Source organism: Solanum dulcamara, chromosome 6 (assembly GCF_947179165.1).
Source record: "Solanum dulcamara chromosome 6, daSolDulc1.2, whole genome shotgun sequence".
Taxonomy (NCBI): domain Eukaryota; kingdom Viridiplantae; phylum Streptophyta; class Magnoliopsida; order Solanales; family Solanaceae; genus Solanum; species Solanum dulcamara.
This window is the reverse complement of record NC_077242.1, coordinates 10,753,195-10,776,124: the sequence shown is the minus strand read 5'-3', so window position 1 is coordinate 10,776,124 and position 22,930 is coordinate 10,753,195. Positions and strand designations below refer to the sequence as shown.

The 22,930-nt window shown below is 37.0% G+C and overlaps 1 pseudogene; it reads right to left on the bottom strand.

Moving 5' to 3' along the window:
- Positions 1-12,350: 12,350 nt before the first annotated feature.
- Positions 12,351-22,030, bottom strand: LOC129892691 (peroxidase 3-like; annotated as a pseudogene).
- Between the last annotated feature and the right edge of the window lie 900 nt (positions 22,031-22,930).

The window sequence follows — 22,930 nt, the reverse complement described above, 5'->3', positions numbered from 1 at the left end:
GAAATTTCTTATTTAATGTTTTTAAAACTCTAGGAGCCTTGGGGACCGAGTCTCCCAGTATCTGTACTGGTGAGAGATGACATAGCACATTGGATAGAGTTGGATAGGAACTCATCACTTTGGCACCTCCCACAGACCTTTAGGCAATAAGTCAAATTATAATTTAAAAGAAACAATATTGTATATCAAATGGAGTATTAAAGAATTTCCAGGATTTGAAGAATTTAGTTTACATCAACCTACTAAATACATTTTTCGTTTTGATTTTCCATCCAGTGTTGGGTACCATTATGGGGTCCGACTAATTCGGATCTACGTCGAAAAGTTTCATTTTGAGGTAAAACGCTTCTTACCAAAGCTGACTCCATATCCAGAGCTCAAACATAAGATCTCTGATTAGGAATGGAAGAGTACTTACCACTCCACGTCTCCACCACAATCTTTAATGATAACCCTACTAAATACATGACATCCTTATCGGTACTTTTTTCATCCCAGTGCATATATATTTCATAGTTAGGTCTTCAAAATTCAATTTGATCTCACCTATTGTTGGGAGATCATTATCTCATAGTGATTTTCAAGCACTCAAATCTTAATTATTTTTTTTTCTAAAAAGATAGGTTTTGAAAAAAAACTAACCCATCTTTAGTTTACCGGGCTTTTTACATAATTATACACGTGACAAAAAAATTTCAACAAAATGGCCGCATGTATATTAAGATTACCACTTACAAGTTTATAAGTAGGTAAAAAAATAGTATCGTAAAAAGAATTTGTATATAATCTAGATATATAATATGAGAGATTGGGGTGTGGGAGTGAGATGGGGTATGTTGGAAGTGGTAAAGATTGTGAAACTTGTTTTTCCTACTTTCATTAGAAAAGTCATTTATCTCATTTTCAAAGATCTTTTTTCTAGAAAAAATATTTTCTAAATTTTTTGACCAATCAAATATGAGAAAATTGGAAAACACACTTCAAAAAATAAATAAATATTACTTCGATTTAAAGTTTGACTTATGCTATCAATGTTATTGAGCCGTTCCTTCATGTGTTCATTATTACATAAATAAATTTTCACCTTTAATTATAATTGAGTTATTTTGAGTATTAAAAAAGGGAAGCGAAATTGCACCTTGCCGACAACAAATATGATTTTTTGGTTACTTAACGATAATAAGGACAAAAGAAATTTAACCCAATAGACGTTTTTTCTAATTGAAGAATCAAATAACATAGGGCATACAATGAAAAAGTAAAACAAATTAGACCATAAAATTTGTCACTAATTAAACAAATGAAAACAGAAGGGAGAATTCATCACTAATTTTAAGTAATATTTGTAAATCGTTCCTGGGTGAAATAGAATTAGGTGAGGAGTATTATTTACCATATTTACCTATTATAATTGTTTTCGCTTCAAATAAAATTTCTAACTAAATCGTTCCCAACTAAAGTAGGAATTAGTTACCATATTTAAATCCTAATTCCACTAGGACAAGACAAGTATCAATTTTCCTATTCCCAATCCGTGTATGATTGTTACTCACTTCCATAATTTTATTTATAAATACCATTCAAGGCTCTCAAAGTATCAAACCATCAACACAAGTAGCAATTTTCCCATTCACAATTCCTCTACCATTCAAAGAATCTCACACTAAATTTCTCAGTCCTTTTGGAAAGAATGGAAATTCCTGGCCCGGGAATTTTCGATCACTTCCGGCGAGCGATGATGGATTATTCAACTGATAAGTTGGATATTGCTGGTGTCATTTCCGAATTGGATACTCTCTTCCAATACCACCCTGATTTAATAAATGGGTATAGAATTTTCTTGCCTCTGCAAATCGAAGCAACAATACTTCCTCTTCAGCAGTCCCGAAAGAACTGTGTTAATAAACCCAACCTGGAAATATTGAAGCCCTTGTGTTGAATTTATGAACAAAGTGCAGAACCGCTTTGTTGATGAACAAAATGTTATTGTGGAATACTTGGATATCGTCAGAAAATTGACACAAGGTAAACTGTGTAATAAAGATGCTTATAATGAAATTGTGAAAATATTTGGTAACGAAAATCAAGATTTGGTGGATGGATTTGAATGGCTGCTTTCGGTTAGAAAGGGAATTAGAAAGGAGAAGAGTTCCAAGGAAATGGAAGATGAGATGTATGAACTTGACATTAACTTGGCCCGTCAGAAAACCATTGTGGATTCTGCAAACCTCTTGATGGACTCACTAGAAAAAGAGCAGCATCAAATAATCAATATCAATGATTATTTCAGTGCTGTGAGTTTTGGCTACATTAGTGAAGAATACAAAGAAGACTCTATTATAACAAGATTGCGGGAGGATCCAAGACGTGTTTTGCCCGAAATTTTGGAAAAGTTGGAGTCCGAAGAAGAAGTCCTTACAAAAAAAAATGGCGCAATCTTCATGAGAAGCAAAAGAATCCAGTGACAAAGTCATCAGTCTGATTTAAGGAGTATAGTATAGTATAGGGGTTTCCAAGGACTTGTGTAAATTAAGGAATATACTTTGTTATTATGCCGTTTAATAAATTGCAGATAGTTTCATTAATTACAGTAGTAATTGTTGGCAGACGAGATTAACAAAGGCAAGCTGCACTCAATATATTTGAAAAGAAAACAGTGAGAAACTTAAAGTTTTTATTGCATTGAAAACCAGGGAGAATAAAACCATTTAAATAGACTTGCAGACCAACAAATTTGGAGAAAAAACAAGGCACTAGCTTATCACTAACCCATGACTCTAACAAACTTATTTCAACTAAATTAGGACACTTAAAACTTGCTAACTGAAAACTTAAAAAGCTCCCAAAAATACTGACACAACTTTTGAATCAGTCAACTAACACTCCCCCTTGATTCAGAGTCACACACTCCCAACTGCAATCTGAAAAATTCATGCTTAGCCTGAGGAAGAGACTTCGTGAATATATCCGCTTCTTGCTCATTTGTCCCACAATATATCAGCACAATTCTTCCATCAGCTACCAGTTTCCGAATGAAGTGATATTGCACATCGATATGCTTAGTTCTCGCATGGAAGAGGGATTCTTAGTCATATCAATTGCTGATTTGTTATCACAAAAAATCTCAGTAGACTCCTTTTGCTCGTAACTGAAATCTGCAAGTAGTTTCCGGAGCCATGAAGCTTGTCGTGCTGCTAAACTTACTGCTGTATACTCTGCTTCAGACGTAGACAGAGCTACAGTCTCCTGCTTCTTTGAACTCCATGTCACCGCTGAGCCAAGGTTGAAACAACTGTCAGAAGTGCTTTTTCGATCATCCAAGTAGCCTGCATAATCACTATCTGTAAAGCCAACCAGTCTGAAATTTGACACTTTAGAATACCAAATACCAAATACCAAAGCTTGTCGTTCCAGCAACGTAGCGTAGAATTCTTTTTGCAGCACCAAAGTGTTGCTTTGTTGGACTTTGCAAAAACCTAGACACAACACTAACAGAAAAGGCAATGTCAGGTCTAGTGTGCATTAGATAATTTAAGCCACCAACTAGACTTCTAAACAATCTCGAATTTGCTTTCTCAGTTCCATCTTCACGCTGCAACTTCTCATTGATATTCATAGGTATAGCTGCTGCTTCACTATTTATCATATGGAATTTTTTCAAAAGATCCTCTGCATATTTCTTTTGAGAAATAAAAATCCCATCTTTGTCTTGGATCACCTCAAGCCCCAAAAAGTATTTCAGTAAACCCAAATCAGTCATCTCAAAGTTTCTCATCATACTGGACTTGAAATCATCAACTACAGACTTTGAGGAACCAAATAAATCATGTCATCAACATAGAGACAAATGACCAAAAATTCTCCAGAACCTTGCTTCTTCAAGTACAATGTTGGCTAATTTTCACTTCTTGTGAATCCACTATCTTGAAAGAATGAATCAATTTTTTATACCATGCACGCGGAGCTTACTTTAGCCCGTAAAGAGCTTTTCTTAACTTGTAGACTTTGTTCTCATTGCCATTAATAACAAAGCCCTGAGGTTTATGTTAAACCTCTTCTTCCAGATCACCATTCAAAAAGGCGAGCTTTACATCAAATTGATATACGTGCAAACATAATTGCGCAGCCAGACCTTGTTTTTGTGAATATCCTTTTGCCTCAAGCCGAGCTTTGCTTTTGAATGCTCCCATCTGCATTGTACTTTGTTCGAAACACCCACTTGAGCCCAATCACGTTTCTTCCTTTAGGTGAATCAACTAGCTCCTATGTAGAATTCCTTTCAATTGCTTGTATCTCTTCTACCATTGCACTCTTCCATATAGATTGTTCTACTGCTTCTTCATAACAAACAGGATCTGAAACAAGCAAAGCAAATTGACAATAAGTATGTACATTGTTAGAGTATTTGGGATTTGGTTTCTTTTCCCTTGTTGATCTTCTTGGTGCAATTGGCTCAACTGAAGACTCAACCGGTGCAACTGTTGTAGGTGCAATTGACGAGCTAACTGGTGAACTTACTGGAGAAGAATTGCGTGAGTTTCCTGGAGTAGGATCTGCTGCAGGTTTTTCATCACTAGATAACAGTTGGATAGATCTTATATTCGCAAAACTGAAATTCCAGCTTGCATCCTCATTAAACATAACATTTCTACTTATAATCATTTTGCCACTTATGGGATTATATAGACGATATGCTTTGGATTGAAGACTATAGCCAACGAAAATGCATTTTTCAGATTTTTCATCTAGCTTAGAATGAAAATTAACCAAAGCATATGCTATACAACCGAAGATTCTCAACCGGCTTACCCGAGGCTTCTTACCATTCTAAGATTCAAGAGGTATTGCATTCCAAACCACCTTTGTTGGAGAGATATTCAAAAGATAAACAGCGGTTGCAACAGCTTCTCCCCAAAAGTAATTTGGTAGACCCTTTTCTTTCAATGAGCTTCTAGCCCTTTCCACGACCGTCCCGTTTTTCCATTCGGCCACACCATTCTGCTCCGGTGTGTATGGTGCTGTAAGTTCCCTGCGAATTCCATTCTCATCACATAACATATTAAATTCATTAGATAAGAATTCACCGCCTCTATCAGTACGAAGTGATTTTATCTTCCTTCCACTTTGATTCTCTGCTTTAAATTTCTTGAAATTCTCAAAGGTTTCTGATTTGAATTTCAAGAAATAAACCCAACTAAAGCGGCTGTGATCATCAGTAAACATCAAAAAATACCGACTACTACCAAGGGATTCTGTTTTCATTGGCCCACACAAATCAGTGTGCACAAGTTCAAGACTAGTTGTGGCCCTCCATGATTTTCCTACTGGAAATGATTTCCTAGCTTGCTTCCCATAAATACACCCTTCACATAAGTCAAGATCATTGATTTTTGGCAAGCCAATAACCATATCTTTTTTAACCAAAAGTTTCAACCCATTAGCATTCAAATGCCCATAACGTAAGTGCCACAGATTAGTCTCATTCTTTCCTTTGACAACTAAGAGCCCGTTTGGATGGTCTTTAAGTTGGTCAAAACCAACTTAAAGCCCCTTTTTAGCTTTTGGACGTGTTTGCCTAATGCTAACTTTAAGCCATAAAGTTCTTAAAGTCAGTCAAAAATGAAAAGTTAGGATTTCTAACTTTTTTTTCTAAGTGCTTAAAGCCATTTTGTTTGACCATAGAAATTACTTTTATATCCCTTATATTTTAACTAAATTCCCAAACTACCCTTTTTATTCTTTTAACCCTAAAATTCAAACACTTATTTTCAACATAAGCACTTTTATCCAAACACTCAACTGCTTATTTATAAAAATAACTTTCAGCACTTCAAAGTTCTAAAAGCACTTCATACATAAAAGTTACTTTTTTAAGCCCATCCAAACGGGCTCTAAGGCAATGTTTTCAACATTTGAGATATCAAGGGGAAACATTTTGTTTTTAGTCATAGGTACATGAGCTATGGTGCGTCCAGGTTTCTTATCCTTAATATCACATGCTTGATCGTCAAAAACAATTGAGTATCCACTAGTCATCAATTGACCGACACTTGACAGATTGTGAGCTAAAGTGGGAATATATTGCACATCATATAAAAGCTTCACATTACCTTGGACAGTTTTTATCTCAACTGTACCTTTTCCTTCAACGTGCACTTGTTTGTCATCTCCCAGGCGCACCTCGCTTTTCTATGAATCATCAAGATCTCTAAATAGAGACTTTGAACTTGATATGTGATTGGAGCATCCGCTATCAATGAACCACACAACATTTGCATTTTCAGTTACGGGAGAATGAGCCATAAACAACTTACTTTCTTCTTCCACTTTTTGTGTGAAATTGACTTCCTTTAGCTCATCTTTCTGCTTCATCCAGCAATCAACCTCTTTATGGCCCAATTTCTTGCAGTATCGGCATTGGATTATGCTCTTGTATTGATGTGAGTCACCAACCTGGTTTCTACCTCTGCCACCACCACGGCTTCGACCACGAAAATTGTCTCTGCCATGTCCCCGGCCTACTGAGTTTTCTTCTTTTCCCTTGTAAGAAAATTCCCCCTTTACCTGGAAAGCCTTCTCTTGAAATTTCTCACGTGACCTATTTAGCCTATCTTCATGAGCTAGCAAGGAACTCATTAATTCATCAAAAGAATAGGTAGATAGGTCCTTAGATTCCTCAATTACAGTTACAACATGCTCAAATTTGGTGGTTAAACTTCTCAATACTTTAGACACAACAATTTGCTTGTCAATGTTTTCACCATAGGACCTCATCCTATTAACAATAGCAGATGTTCTAGACAAATATTCTTGTACAGATTCATTTTCATTCATGAACAATGTTTCAAAATCACGTCAGAGAGTTTGTAGTTTGATAACAATTACCTTCTCATCACCAAAGTACTCTTGCCTAAGGATCTCCCATGCCTGTTTGGAAGTCTTAACTGCTGATATGCGAGAAAAATGTCATCATGAAGTGCTTTCTGGATCCTGAAGAGAGCTTTTGAGTCTCTTTTTCGATGTTCCCTCAGTTGGTTGTCATTTTCTTTCGGAATTCCAGTCTCGACTGTTGGGAGGAGGAAGCACCACAACTAAAGTTTGATATGACAATTAATATAAAAATAAATTAGACACAAGAATTTTATGTGGAAACCCCTCTAACTGATAGAGGGGAAAAACCACGGGGTAAAAGAATCTCACTATTTTAATATGGAGTACACAACTCTCAAATACAAGGAGAAAACAACAATTAACACTTCTCTCTTGTAAAAGGAACAACTACTAAAGAGGACACTCAAGACTACAACATTTATCTTGGTGTATAACTCTCTTTGTATTCTTACTCTCTCTTTCTAGAATGATTTAAATGAGGTCAAGAGACCCTCTATTTATAGGAGAAGAAAACGCATAAATTTTTTACGCGTTATCAACAAATTTTTCCTATGCGTTTTCTCTTTTCAAAAGGCAGCACCTACACGTTTTCTCTTTTCATATTTCAACAAAAGTAGGTTTCTCTTTTCATTTTTCAACAAAAGTAGGCCAACCTTTTTGACTTTTCTTTTTATTCTCCCACTTGAAGATTTAATTGAGAATTAATTAAGTCTTCACACCATTCTTTCTACCCAATTACTGCAATGTTACGTTTCTGCTAGGTCAATAGAAGATCGACACCATATGAACTTGTTACAGTTGATCAGCTTCGTAAACATATCTGCCAGGTTGTCATTAGTGTAAATTTTTTGAATATCCACACTGCCTTCTTCCACCTTCTCACAGAAAAAGTGATACTGAACTCGTATGTGTTTTGTCCTTGAATGAAATGTCGGATTCTTTGCAAGAAGCAAAGCGCTCTAACTGTCACAAAATAGAGCAATCTTCTCTTATTTGTGCCCGAGCTCCTCCAGTAACATCTGCATCCATATTGCCTCTTTGCTAGCTTGTGTAGATGCTACATATTCTGCTTTCGTCATAGATGTAGCCCAGATAGATTGCAGTTTTGAAATCCAGCTTACAACTCCCCCAGCAAGAGTGAACACATAACCTGTGGTGGATTTACTTTTATCAAGATCACATGCATAATCTGAATCAACATAACCTTTAACAGTAAAGTCTGATCCTCCATAACACATTGTAACATCTGAGGTACCCTTGATGTATCTCAGGATCCTCTTAACAGTATTCCAATGCTCTCTACAAGGATTAGCCATATATCGACTGATCACTCCCACTGCTTGTGCAATGTCAGGTATTGTACATACCATGACGAATATTAGACTTCTCACTGCTGATGCATACGGTACTCGAGACATCTCCATCCTCTCTACTTCATTGCTAGGACTCATACTTGAGGATAACTTGAAATTAATAGGAAGTGGGGTAGAAATTGACTTACAATCTTACATCTTGAAGCGTCTCATGATTTTCTTCAAGTAGTTCTTTTGGGAATGCCAAATCTTCCTATTATTTCTGTCTCGGTGAATTTACATCCTTAGAATCTTGTTTGCTGGTCCCAAGTCCTTCATTTCAAACTCCCTAGCCAACTGTGCCTTTAAATTTATGAGACAATTTTTGTTGGGGCCTGCTACCAACATGTCATCAACATACAACAGCAAAATAACAAAATCTTCATCACCAAATCTCTTGTAATAAACACAAGGATATGAACTGTGTCTGTTGTATCCAAGGCTTATAATGAAGGAATCAAATCTCTTATACCAATATCTCGGTGCCTATTTGAGACCATATAGAGATTTGTTCAACCTGCAAACCAAGTTCTCTTTTCCCTGTTCTTTAAAACCTTCTGGTTAGAGCATATAAATTTCTTTTTCAAGCTCTCCATGAAGAAATGCAGTTTTGACATCTAACTGCTCCAAGTACAAGTCAAATATAGCACACATTGCTAGGACCACTCGAATTGTTGTGAGTCGAACCACCGAATAAAATATCTCATTGAAGTCTATACCTTCTTTCTGAGCGAATCCTTTCACCACCAATCTTGCACGATACTTCTCCACTTGATCATTACCATTGCATTTGATCTTGTAGACCCATTTATTTCCAATGGCCTTCCTTTCTTGTGGTAATTGAACAAGATCTCATATTTTATTTTTATGAAGAGCTTCAATTTCTTCTTGCATTGCTGCCACCCACAGAGATAATTCTTGGACTTTCATAGCCTTGTGAAAAGTTGAAGGCTCTCCATCTTCTGTTAATAGACAGTATGCAACATTGCTCTCCATAAAATAATCTGAGTGCCAAGCTGGTTCTCTTCTCTCCCTAGTTGACCGTCGAACTTGTGGAGTTTCGATCTTAGCTTGCTCTTGTTCTTCGTGCTCTGGTGCTGCTTCAGAAGAAATTAGAACTGCTAAATTTTAATCTATTTTGCTTACTGGTAACACAATGCTCACAAAAGGGTAGTGGGACCTTTTTGAGCCCGGGCAGAAGCTTTTGCTCAGCAAGAATCTTCAAACCTCATTCCGACATATGTCTAAGTTTATGATGCCATATCATCGTTGATTCTTTACATGAACTTGCTGCCGCGGTTAATGCTTCTCCTTCTTGGTGTTTTCACCTTTAAGCACATATAGGTTTGTAGCAAGTTTTTTTGCTTTCATCACTACAAGCGCTCCTTTGAATATTTTTATGACTCCACCATGAGTCTTATATGAACATCCATTATCATCTAGTTGTCCTAAAGATAATAGATTCTTCTTCAAGTCTTTTACATATCGTACCTCTGGGATGGTGCATACCGTGCCATCATACATCTTTATTTTGATGGACTCAATACCAATAACATCCAAAGCATGATCGTTTCCCATGAACACAGACCCTTTTGAGATAGGATTATATTGATGGAACCATTCTCTCCGGGAAGTCATGTGCCATGTTGCTCCTGTGTCTATGATCCAGACATCAGCAAAACATTTTCTGCCTTCATTATTTGATATTGCCTCACTATATAAAATATCACCATCATTCGAGGTACATGCAACATTCTCTTGAGCATTTGATGGCTCAGGGTGTTCACTCTTCTTCTTGAACCGACAATCTTTCTTGAAATGCCTTTTTTTGCCACAGTTGTAGCACTTGATATTCTTCTTATTTCTTGATTGAGATCTGCCATGATTGTGACTCCTACTGGGGCCACGTTCCATTGGTCTTCCTCTCATCATCATCAAAGCTTCAGCTTGCTGCGAACTTGCTTGTCTGTCTTCCTTATTTTTGCATCGATTTTCTTCTTCCAAGACAGCGGCTGCAATTTTATCGAAAACTAGATTGTTTGTATTGTTCGTCAGGTTGATGATGAGTTGATCATATGAGTCAGGCAGACTTTGAAGTAGAAGCTCCGCACATTCAGTCCCCTCTATTTTGCAACCCATTGTTGTAAGTTGCAAAAATAGAGTATTCAAAGTATTGATGTGTTCAGTAACTGACATGGACTCTGCCATTCGAAGAGTATACAATCTTTTTTTAAGAAGATTTTATTATGCAAAGACTTGGCCTCATACAACTCCGTAAGAGTATCCCATATTTCCTTTGTCGTCCGCTTTTCCGCCACACTAGACAACACTTGATCAGCTAGTGCCAAGTGTAGATCAGCAACAGCGTTGCTGTCTATGTCATTCTACTTGCTGTCATTAGTAAAATCTGTGGGCCTCCCTTCAATTGCAGCTAAGCAATTGTCCTTTCTCAATATCGCTTTTATTTTTATTTTCCATAATGGGAAATTAGTCCCATTGAATTTTTCAACATCAAACTTTGTTGTACTCGACATTGTTATTTACTTCACACCCTTCTAGATCGTTTCTGAATATTTTTGCGAATAATCGTGACAAACTGTACCATCACCAAAATTTACTATTCACCAAATTTTACTATTTACAAAAATTTACTATTCACAAATAGTATCTTCGCATAAAATAGACAAAATAACCAAGGGCTTTGATACCACTGTTAGGAGGAGGAAGCACCACAACTAAAGTTTGATATGATAATTAATATAAAAATAAATTAGACACGAGAATTTTACGTGGAAACCCCTCTAACTGATAGAGGGGAAAAACCACGGGGTAGAAGAATCTCACTATTTTAATATGGAGTACACAACTCTCAAATACAAAGAGAAAACAACAATTAACACTTCTCTCTTGTAAAAGGAACAACTACTAAAGAGGACACTCAAGACTACAATATTTATCTTGGTGTATAACTCTCTTTGTATTCTTACTCTCTCTTTCTAGAATGATTTAAATGAGGGCAAGAGGCCCTCTATTTATAGGAGAAGAAAACGCGTAAATTTTTTACGCATTGTCGGCAAATTTTTCCTACACGTTTTCTCTTTTTAAAAGGTAGCACCTACACGTTTTCTCTTTTCATTTTTCAAAAGTAGGTTTCTGTTTTCATTTTTCAACAAAAGTAGGCCAACCTTTTTGACTTTTCTTTTCATCGACTACATCCCAGAGCTCTTGAGACTTGAAAAGAGTCTTCATTTTTAGACTCCAAAATTGATAATTTTCCCCTCTGAAATTTGGAATCAGAGGTTGCGATGAAGATGCTGTACCATTCCCTGCCATGGAAATTTTCTGGGTTCTCTCAAACAAGAGCTCATAATATCTCTCTCTTTTCTCTCTTACTTTACCAATCCCTACGTGAGGAAATGATGGATCTCAACCTGGAGTTAAGCTCTGATGCCACAATTGTTGGCAGATGATATCAACAAAAGCAAGCTGCAAGCAATATATTTGAAAAGAAAACAGAGAGAAACTTAACATTTTTATTGCATTGAAAACCAGCGAGAATACAACCATTAAAATAGACTTGCAGAGCAACAAACTTGGAGAAAAAACAGGGCACTAGCTTATCACTAATCCATGATTCTAATAAACTAATTTCAACTAAATTAGAACTCTTAAAACTTGCTAACTGGAAACATAAAAAGCTCCTAAAAATACTGACACAACTTTTGAATCAATTAACTAACAGTAATTCTGTATGAAGTTCTTTTACTCTCATTTACGAAATAAGTTGCAGAAATTTTGATTTGATACTAATGTACCTATTTGGCTTAAAAGCATTTGACAATTTTGATTGTTCATGTACACTGACATATACATGTGGAGAAAGAACTAATAATTAAAAATGCCCTTTATCGGGTAGTCACAATCATCTATTCAAGTGTGTATTTATGAAGTATAAATAACAATTACATATCACAGAGTTTTCTCGTTGTAATTAAGCACTGTAAAAAATGACACAGACTGGCCACAATGCCAAACAAGATAAAAAACTTATCAATGCCAAGAATAATACTCCATTGAAGTTTCAGAATTCAGAAGCTACTGTTTCAATTAGATATATAGGAAAGCTTGAAGGCTAAGCATAAATGAACAAGGATAACTGCTACTTCTACAGCACTTAACATTTAAAAGCTGAAACCACTCAATCTTTCCCATTTTCTCCATGGCTACACCAAATTTAGCATAGAATTGTTTGAGTGATCCTTGTACTAGCTGGTTGATTCTTATATTTGTGTTTTGATGATTTAACAAACTATGGGACCTGGTCCCATTAGTAATGTTTGTCTAAAAAAAAAGGTGGACTACAACTGTAAAGCTGCAAAAACGCTGCACTGGGTGTGGACATGGCAACAGAGGCGCAAAAAGGTCAGCTTCCTCGACTAATGGCGTTGCTCCTATGTTTTTTTGTCTCTCTTATGAAGAGAACATTGTGACAAAAATTAGAAGTTTTTGCATATCAATAATATACAAGCAAAAACCATTATTCTCTCTAGGAAGAACAACTTCACTAAGGCAGCAAGTGATCTGATAGAGTCGTTCAAGAAATGTCTTTTTTTGTTGCTTTATTGTAATGTTGTGTCCTATATTCTAACATTGTAAGATCAGTTCCTATTCTATAAAGGAACCTTGATCATTTCATATTACACTCCTTGTCATCAAGTTCATAGCTAGAGTTAGCTTTGAAGGGTGTGTTTGAAGTCTATGTTAACTAGAGGTAGTTAGTATAGTGGGAAATAGAGCTATTGCTTAGTTTTCGAGTCATGCCTAGAGTTAGCTTGATCTAAGTGTTCAAAGTCTATGTCAACTAGAGTTAGTTGGGGTAGCGGGCAATAGATATATTGCTTAGGCTCAAAGTCTTGTAATAGAGGTACTACAAGTCAAAGGGTGAAGAGGTTTAGTGTCTAGTTAAAATACGTTGTAATAGACTACTTTTCTCTTGCATCTTAGTGAAGTTGGTTGTGAAATCCTGTGGAATAGGTCGTAGTTTTTCCTTCTTTGAGTAAGGAGGTTTTCCACTTAAAAATTGTGTGTCATTTTACCTTCTTAACTTGAGTATTTTGTTAATTGATTGTGTCAAGGGACTTGGTCCCCTGACTCGTGTGGTGGACTCGTACAAGCCAACAATTGGTATCAGAGCAGGTTCTTTCTAAAAGGTTAACACCTAGAAAGGATTGATTCTCATGGATGCTCCACCAAATCATGAAAAAGATGTTGATATGGACTACACCAAAATGTCTCAAAGAATGATAAGAAGGAATAGTAAATTTCAAAGAAGAGGGAACTAAGCAAGCGTGCAAGGGGAAATGATACCTGCTACAAGTGTGAGAAATTTGGATATTTCATTAAGAAATGTCCACTCCAAAAGAAGGATTACAAGGACTACATCAAAAATAATCTAGAGATAGCCTACAAAAGGAATTATGTTCCTTAAAAGAACAAGAAGAAAGAAGTTGAGGACACTTCATTGATAGTTGTTGAAGATGAGTCTTTAACTTTTTAATCATCATTTTCTTTCATGGCTGCCTCGCATATTGAAGATGAAGAAGAGCTAAACTTTCTTGATGTTAAGAAAAATCTCAAAGATTATTCTATAAAGGAGTTGCGAGCCTTAGCTAGTGTTTTAATTAATGCTTACTATGAGCTCATTGAAGAAAAAGAGTTCTTAACTGATGCTCTTGCTGAATTTGAAGTTGAAAAACCTTCTCTAACAAATAAAATCTCTGAGCTTGAAGGAAATTTTTTGTCCTTGTCTACTGAAAGTGAGAGTTTGAATGAAAAGCTGAAAGATTATCTCACAATGGTTCAAAGGGAAAGGGAGAAGGTGGTAGGTTGCAGTTTGAGTTTGAAGAAAAGCTAAATCAGTCCAAACAAAATCTTATTACCTCTCTTGAAATAAATAGGGAACTAGAGACGGACCTGGTCTAGATTAAAGTTAATCTTGTAAAGTCAGTTTGTTGGATAGCCTTGTCAGAGATCTCAACACATCTAACCAATATGAGATCCAACACCAGAGAAGGTCTCGTTTATCGAAAGATCTGTGCACCCTATAATCCTCATAGTAAGTATGTGTCAAATCTTGACAATTGGTCGTGCACTCATTGTGGAAGAAATGGTTATTATAAAAATGCACGTCCTGCTAAAATCTCTGTTGATGAAAAGTTTTGGAAGCATGCTGAGACAATAGGGATCTCAGAGGGACCTGGTCCCAAGTCCAAAAGGACCAGGCTACCATTCTGGGAAAGAAGTCTTATTCATCCATTATCTCATTTTTGGAAATCCAAGATTGTTTGGGTTTCTAAATCTAACAAGTGATTTTGCATGTAGGGTGGAGTGAGAGGAGGAAGTCAAATGGGTAAAAAATAAAAAAAATATTGATAGTGGCTGCTTTAAGCTAATGACAGAAAAGATGGAAAATTCCTCTCACTCAAAGCTTTCGTAAAGGGAAGTACTTCTTTTGGTGATGTCATCTTGGTAGGAAATAAGTTCAATAATGTGCATGTGGACCTGGTTCGTGGTTTGTCAAAGATGAAATTCACAGTTTCAAGGGATCTATTACTGCTTTTTTGTTCCTCAGAAAGTTGATCAACAAGATGAAGATGTTGAAATGTATCATAGGAGACTTAGACATGCAATTCCATCTCTTCTTAACAAGATGATGATGATGGTAATGATGAAGGTTTTCGTAAATGGTCTACCGTGATAAAGCTCTTAAATCATAAAGTGTATGATGCATGTGCCCAAACAAAAGCAAGTTCATTTTTCTTTCAATCTAAGGAAGTAGTTGGTACATCCAAGCCACTTGCTCCTTTTCATATGGATTTGTGTGGGCCAATAAAGATTCTTAGTTGAGAAGAGGCGAGAGACCGGGTAGATATATGGTTCCTGCTGAAGTTGATCTTCAAATAGATGAAAGTGAAAATGCACCTACAGAAGAAATAAGTTCATTAGTTCTCGAAAGGAACAAAGTATGGAGGCGTGGCCAGCACTCGAAGGCCATTTCTGACCTCCGAGCGAACCACCTGATCCAGTCACACATTCATTCAATCATGTTCTCTTAGTGGAAAACTCAATTAATGAAATACTGTTTATATATATATGGGGGCCGAAGGCCAAGCATTTTCAACCCAACAAAACAATATAATAAGGCTCCTCAAAATAACAGTTCAATCTCCCCACACTCCAGTCTATGAAGCCTCTATCAAAGTCTAAGAGGTGCCAATGACAAGTCCATGGCTACCAATAATCAAAATAAAGGAAATGACAACACACTATATAAGAAAGCTCAACATCCTCCGGAAACTAGGAGGACTCACCAACTAGCTGGGAGTGTATATGGATCTTCAACGGAGCGCCGGTTGATAATCTCTAGTACCTGTCTCTGCATCATGAAATGATGCAGGCCAAATGGCATCAGTACATGGAATATACAAGTATGTAAAATGGCCGAATGCAACGAACATCAAGGAAGAATCAATCAACTCGGAATCCCAACTCAAAAGGGATAACAACTCAATCACATGTCCTAAGTCTAAACAAGGATATGATTTAGACGGGACCAATCACATACAATTCAACTCAATCTGACTCAGAATACTAGCAAGGCCTATTTGGGAGTTTCTCTTACCCGACAACCATCACTTATGAGCCAGTGAGAGTACAACAAACTGACGTTGTTGCCGCGTTTGTTCATACTTTGCCAGGGTATGAACGAATCAACCAATCATGGATCCAATCCAACCAAGTCCTATAATGTCAGGACAAACATCTCGGGGAAGCATCCGACTTTAACGGTTCAATCCCCCCCTACGTTTGGCGACGTAGTTATTGGGTTCGAGTATGGACTATACCCTTGCTTAATTCGGTGCTCGATACTCCTCCCAAGACTCAATGCTCATAAAACTCCATCCAATCAACTCAATCAAATCATATCGACAAGTCTCATTACAACCTTGTCAACTCATCAACTCTATCACGCTCAAATCTCTCTCAATCATACTATCCGATCAATCTCAATTATATCTTTCAAAAAAAATTTAAAAGCATATTTATAGCAACATATAGACATAACCAATCATTTAATCCATCCATTTGTGAAATCCTTGAGACTCATCACAACTTCAAGACTTTAATCACACTTTAAAATAGGCAACACTTCTTAAGAAAATAACATCTTTTATCATAATCCACATAGTTAAGAAGATCAATAAAACATATTTTAACAACTCATTTCCATCAACTCATACTCACATAAGGGCTCATTTTAGGAACTTCCTAGCTCAACAAGATCAACACATATAGAATCAAATAAATTGGGGACAAAACTCATCCAACCATAAACCATACCAAGAAACTCCATTTTCATGGACATCTAACCTCAAAGCAAGAGTAGGGCACATGGTTAGACTCAACCCATGTTTTGGATAGCCTTACATACCTTAGTGAAGACTTGAAGAAAACCTTGTGGTTGGGTCTTCAATGGAGAACTCAAACCTTGAAGCTCTTGAAACTCTTTTTGTTGGAGGAGGATTTGGAGAGGAAGAAGAAGAGAGAGAGAGAAGAACTCCTAGGGATTTTTAGAGAGAGAGTGGGGGCTGAAAATATGATCTCAAAATAGTCTAGGGTGATACATATATAATTTGGGTAACTTCCCAAATTGCCCCTTCTCAAAAGTTCTGAAAAATAGGCAAAAATGCACCTGGCGTGATAGTGGCACATCGCGCCATTGCAGCGCCAGGCTAATTACGCCTAAAACCTGCACACCTCGCAGTGGCGCGCCGCGCCAGAGACCAAACTACTGAGGTATATTTCTGGCGCGATAGTGGCGCGTCGCGCCCTTACAGCGCCAAGGCTAATATTTTCTGGGTTCTGGAAATTAGCTTGAAAAACCCTGCACACCTTTTAGTGGCGCGCCGCACCAGAGCCCAAACTACTGAGGCATGTTTCTGGCGTGATAGTGGTGCATCGCGCCACTGCGGCGCCAAGCCCAGTTTTCCAGCAATTGCAACCCAGGCCTGAAAATCTCTACTGTGCTAGTTCATCTTAAGATCGTCATATCTTTTGACTTCAAACTCCAAAAATTACATTCTTGGTGGCATTGGAAAGAAGACTCGACAACCTTTAATTTGATGGGTCGTGGGCTACCCAGATTGTCGTCTTTCAAAAGATAGGATCGTTAGAAGTCGACCCCTCATATGAACTCATCCTAAAACTTAGCCACGACGAATCTTTTGGACTTAGCTTGGTCCTAGGGGTCCTTCGTGATCCCACATCACCTCTAGCACTTCTCAATTTCTCAAGGACTCGTCTTAACTCCTGCAAATGCTCCACAATACTCGAGTTCGACCCTACCCGAATACAAGAAGGGTCCAAATCTTAGGGAAAAATTTTGAGGGGTGTTAGAGGCACCTGGTCCACAAGCCCATTGACAGAACCATCATTGGGACCAGGTTGGTTTGGTGTACAAAAACAAACTTGATGCGCATGGTGCAATCACAAGGAACAAATCCAAGATGGTGGTTCAAGGATACAATCATGAAGAAGGAATTTATTGTGATGAGATCTTTGCACCGATTACAAGAATGGAAGAAGTAAGAATTCTCAATGGGACTCAAATTGATTCAAATGAATGTGAAAAGTGTTTTTATCAATGGGTACTTGAAGGAGGAATTGTATGTTAATCAGTCCCCTATTTTTGAAAAACATTGATTAACTAAATCATATGTTAAAACTGGACACTGGGGACCTGGTCGTCTCACTTGGAAGCTGCTATAAGGAGTCTGAGATACTTACAGGGGACCTGGTCCTATTCTGTCCATCTGGTGATTTTTTTTAACTATGCTGATACAAATTTTGCAGGGGACCTGGTCGATAGAAAGCACCTCAGGGATGACTCATTTTTTTTGGGTTTCCTCTATGATATTCCTGGGTAAAAAGAAGAAAGAATTAGCAGCTCATTTCACAGTTTAGGCAGAACATGTAGCAGCCGCATCATATTGTGCTTAGCTCATATGGATCAAGCAACAACTTGAGAATTTTGGGATAGTTACCAACATTGTCAACTCTTATGTGACAATACTAGTACATTGAACATGACAAAGAATCTAGTCCATCATAAGAGAACCAAGCACAATGATGTGAGAGATCATTTTTGAGGGACAATGTAGAGAAGGAAAATATTTGCATGAAATCTTTCAAAACTGAAGACCAAGTAGTAGACCTCTTCACAAAGGCTCTAAATAGGGATTAATGCAAGAAAAATAGGCTGAAGTTGGGGATAATCAACTTGAATTTACTCACCCGAGTTGATGCTATCAACCCTCTCATTGGCTATGATTAGGGAACATGTATCCTTGTTAGCAATATGTATCTTTTGGTCTAAATTTAGTCTTATACCTTTTGTAGGTATACACACATGGTGGACTAGCTAATGAAGAAAAATTGATGGGACAGACTCAAGGCAAGTATCCTTTAAAAGAGTTCAAGAGAGGGACTAGGTCCTTCCTTAAAGGTTAGTATCAAACTTATTGCTATTTAAAATGCCTTTAAGAACTGTTCAAAAATGCCATGTTCCTTTTTCCACCTCTCTAATTTGTTGTCACATATCTTAAAATGTCTCAACCATCTTCTTTTAATTCATCCCTTGATAACAAGCACCCATATCTTTTCAGAACCTTAACTTTTGGCTTTTCAGTCATGTTGTCTCTTTCCCTTCACTTCTCCCAAGACAACATTCATTCCTTCTAGGTCCCATCAGTTCCTGATTTGGCTATCTCTGACTCTCTCTTAGAGACAGATCACTAGTCTTAACCTGGTCCTATTTCTACAGGTGAAACTTAATGTATGTTTGAGGATGACCTATAAACAAAATGAAGGAGAAATAGATCAAGGTTATTTATTGAACAAGGTCTTTGCCCACTACAAGATAAAATTTAGCAAAGTGATTGTATGGATAGTGAAACAATCCTTCTTATTAACACACTCTCATTGAATGTGAGTATATTAAGAGAAGAATGGGTAACAAAGAAAAGTCACAAGTATCAAGACTTTATGGAACAACAAGAGAAGCTAAAGGCAGATCTGGAGGAGATAACCGCTATAATGGCAAGGCGTGAGGCTGAAATTGCTAATTTGAAAGTCACCTTGCAGCAAGGCCTAACTCAGGGACCAGGTTGTGATGAGACATTTTAGAACAAAAATGCTGATTTCAAGGCACAAATTCATGCCTTAACTGCTGGAAATAAGAGTCTCACTGTGAAGTGGAGGACCTGACCAACAATTATTATATGCCTATGCTGCTGAAAATGAGTGCATGATGATGATTCTCCATTCTCTTCTTCATCATCATTTCTCTTCCTACTCCTCCATGGCTATAAATGATCTGTTTTCTTATGCATTTTTGTTAATGCAATGCTTTTGATGCTATGCTGATGAACTATGAGAGAAAATTTGCCTCTTTGTCTACAATTCTTCTTTTCTTGCTCTTGGCTAGTTCATTCATGTTAGTGTTGCCTAGTGGCCATGAATTTATCGAGAGTGCATGTTATTTTACTTGGTTTACTATTCTAACTTTTTATGATGCCAAAAGGGGAAAGAAGTATTAATGAAGGTAGCCAGTTCAGATTAAGGGATGTGGTCCATATGACAGGGGGAGATAATGTCGATAGGGGGAATAATTGGTTATCATCAAAAAGGGAGAAAATGTTATATATTGAGTTTTGAGGATTTAACAAACTATAATAAAACGAATGATGCAAAGAGGGACATGGGAGAAAAGAGGTGCATACTAATAGGGGGTATATACAAGAAGTGGCAATGATCGAAAAGGGGGAACACACTTGATATAGTTTGTCACTATCAAAAAGGGGGGAAATGTTATATTTGTGTTTTGATAATTTAATAAACGATGGGACCTGGTCGCATGAGTAACGTTTGTCCAGAACAAGAAAGTTGATTACAGCTGTAAAGCTGCAAAAAAACTGCACTGAGTGTGGGCACGACAACAGAGGCGCAGAAAGGTCAGCTGCCTCGACCAATGGCATTGCTCCTGTGTTTTTTATCTCTCTTATGAAGAGAAAATTGTGAAAAAAATCATAAGTTTATGCATATCAAGAATATACAAGCAAAAACTATTATTCTCTCTCAAGGTAGAACAACTTCACTAAGGCACCAAGGGATCTGATAGAGTCATTCAAGAAATGTTTTTCTTTGGGTCTTTATTGTAATGTTGTGTCTTATGTTCTAACTTTGTAAGATTAGTTCCTATGCTATAAAGGAACCTTAATAATTTCGTATTACACTCCTTGTCACCGAGTTCATAGCTAGAGTTAGCTCTGAAGGGTGTGTTTGAAGTTTATGTCAACTAGAGGTAGTTGGTATAGTGGGTAATAGAGTTATTGCTTAGTTTCCGAGTCATGGCTAGAGTTAGCTTGATCAGAGTGTTCAAAGTATATTTCAACTAGAGTTAGTTGGGGTAGTAGGAAATAGAGATATTGCTTAGGCTCAAAGTCTTGTAATAAAGGTACTGCAAGTCAAGGGGTGAAGAGGGTTAGTGTCTAGTTACAATAGGTTTAAATAGACTACTTTGCTCTTGCATCTTAGTGAAGTTGTTTGTGAAATCTTGGGGAACAGGTCGTGGTTTTTCCTTTCTTGAGCAAAGAGGTTTTCCACGTAAACATTATGTACCATTTTACCTTCTGCACTTAACTTGAGCATTCTGTTAACTGATTGTGTCAAGGGACCTGGTCCCCTGACTCGTGTGGTAGACTCGTACAATCCAACATTGATGAATGACTTTGTTGTCGCACTTGTTTTCAAGGCTGCATCAGATTAGAGCAACCCTTTTCTCTTGAGCACAAGCTGAAAGTAGCTAAGATCAAATTTACTGGAACTGCCAGGATCCATTTCGACAATTGTGGTATTGTCATTGATTGATTTGCATTTCTTTATCTTAAGATTAGCTGCATATTCACTTTCTAGAGATTGATCTTGTTTGCCCCAAACTCCAGTAAAATTGTATAAACGTAATGAAAATGACGGGCAATGAGAGACTCCTATAGTATATGCACCTGATATAAAATTGTTCATAGTAATAATGATTTTCGTCTGAGAAACTTAAATGTGGAAAATCTCGATATAAGCAGAAATCAGTGCAGATGTATTAATTTAAACTTACCAGAACTTAGGTCAAGACCCTTGCTGGCAAAAGATGTTTGGAGACTAGAAAAGTTACTTATCGGAGGAGGGATGTTTGCCAAGGCTTCTGAGGCGTTTGATATCCTTCCATCTCTTCTACCAGTTGGAACATTCCAGTAAGGGCCTCCTTGAAGATAGAGGGAGACAAAGATTAAGAACATAGTTCGTTTTAGCTTAGCCCTTTCATGCGTACAATAACTAGTCATCTTGGTTTTCTATCAACAGCCTCAACTATAACCTCAGCTCTATTTAGTGGTCTGAGTAGGATACGACTATAAGCAAATACAGTCTGCAAGTTGGTTCAGAGTTTTGTACTTACTGTAAGCACAACTGAGTCTCTAGCAACCAAGGCAACAATATCTGCACAAGAGAACTCCAGGGCATTCAGCTTCAACTGCTTTCTTCACACCATCGATGAATGAGAAGCTTCTCAGCGTTTGGTTAGGAACAGCCACTTTTTCAGTTTGGTTTTTCGTGCTCGAAGTGAAATTCAGGAGCACAAAACCATCACAACTCTGTAAAACCAAATAAAACCACATTATCACTTCAAGAATGGAACTCTTCATATGAAATGAGGTATAAACTTTCCCTGACAAAGCAATCATGGAAATGCAGTCTGAACAAGGCAGCTGCAAGAGATGGAGCATTTGGGATTTACTTTTGCACATAATCTTGAATTATCTTCTATGCTTGCGGACAGATCTTTGCATAGAAGTTGGGTTGCAACTGAGCATGGCTAGAACCCACTATTCCTAGTAGAATACACAACACTAGAAAATTACCCAAATCGCCAAATACTAGCCATTTATATTACTTACTTCTTTTTGCAACTTTAGAAAGAGGTCTCTTTCTTTGTTCGAGTTGCTACACACACATCTACTCCAAACAAATCAGAAAGAATTTATAGGCACATTGCTTTAGCTAACTGGCATTAGTTTGTCTTTCTCCATCTTTTTTATTTCATAAGAAATTAGATTTGTTATAGACTGTCTCTTTCATTCAATGAGGTTTATATGTCATGATCATATAAAATGGCCTCTCACAATAATAGACACATAAATTAGTCTTCTTTTGCGAAAACTTTGATAAATATCATGGTTATTACCTACTCCTGGAGATATAATTAACTTCATAATGGTGCATGGAAGGTATAACTTTTGCATTTTCTGGTTAAACTAATTGCATCAGAGGCTATTTCCTTATTATTATTATTTTTCTGTCAATTAAGACTTAAGATATAAGGTATTTGGTATTAGTTGTTCAAAGACTTAAGATATAAGGTATTTCTGTCGCCTTGCATTGGTTTTCATTTCGCACTTCTCTTGGAATCTTTTTCTGAAAAAGAAGGAGAATCCTCTGTGAATCAGTCCAAGTACTTTTGATTATAGGTTACACCTGCTAAGGTAGTTTCCATATATACAAGCTGATAAGCTTTGCAT